The sequence below is a fragment of the Fistularia commersonii genome, unplaced genomic scaffold (genome assembly GCF_037954325.1).
Source record: "Fistularia commersonii isolate RoL2024-O1a breed Wild unplaced genomic scaffold, RoL_Fcom_v1.0 HiC_scaffold_57, whole genome shotgun sequence".
Taxonomy (NCBI): domain Eukaryota; kingdom Metazoa; phylum Chordata; class Actinopteri; order Syngnathiformes; family Fistulariidae; genus Fistularia; species Fistularia commersonii.
The window spans coordinates 467,501-468,291 of record NW_028234015.1 but is presented as its reverse complement, the minus strand read 5'-3'; positions in this window follow the sequence as shown (position 1 = coordinate 468,291).

Here is a 791-nt window from a genome sequence, read left to right as displayed (position 1 = left end):
TGCTGGACATAAGCGAATCAGGCTCCAGGCCCTGGTACTCCCAATCCGCGGGACTTAGGCGAATTGTCGGCCGGGCTTCCGCTCACCTCCGCTCCTCCGCGGGACTCAAGGCGAATTGTCGGCCGGGCTTCAGCTCTCCTCCGCTCCTCCGCTCCACCGCTTCTCCCGTTCTTCCGCTCATCCGCTCTGCCGCTCCGCCGCTCCGGGCCCTGGTACTCCTGAACTGCTGGACATAAGCGATTCAGGCTCCAGACCCTGGTGCTCCCCTTCCGCGGGACTTAGGTGAATTGTCGGCCGGGCTTCCGCTCACCTCCGCTCCTCCGCTCCTCCGCTCCACCGCTCCACCGCTCCACCGCTTCTCCGTTCTTCCGCTCATCCGCTCCGTGCTGTAGTAGTCCAGAACTGCTGGACATAAGCGAATCAGGCTCTTGGCCCTGGTACTCCCTCCACGCGGGACTTGGGCAAATTGTCGGCCGGGATTCCGCTCTCCTCCGCTCCTCCGCTCCTCCGCTCCTCCGCTCCTCCGCTCCATCGCTTCTCCGTTCTTCCGCTCATCCGCTCCGCCACTCATCCGCTCCGTGCCCTAGTAGTCCAGAACTGCTGGACATAAGCGAATCAGGCTCTTGGCCCTGGTACTCCCTCTACGCGGGACTTGGGCAAATTGTCGGCCGGGATTCCGCTCTCCTCCGCTCCTCCGCTCCTGGCCCTGGTACTCCTGAACTGCTGGACATAAGCGAATCAGGCTCCAGGCCCTGGTACTCCCAATCCGCGGGACTTAGGCAAATTGTCGG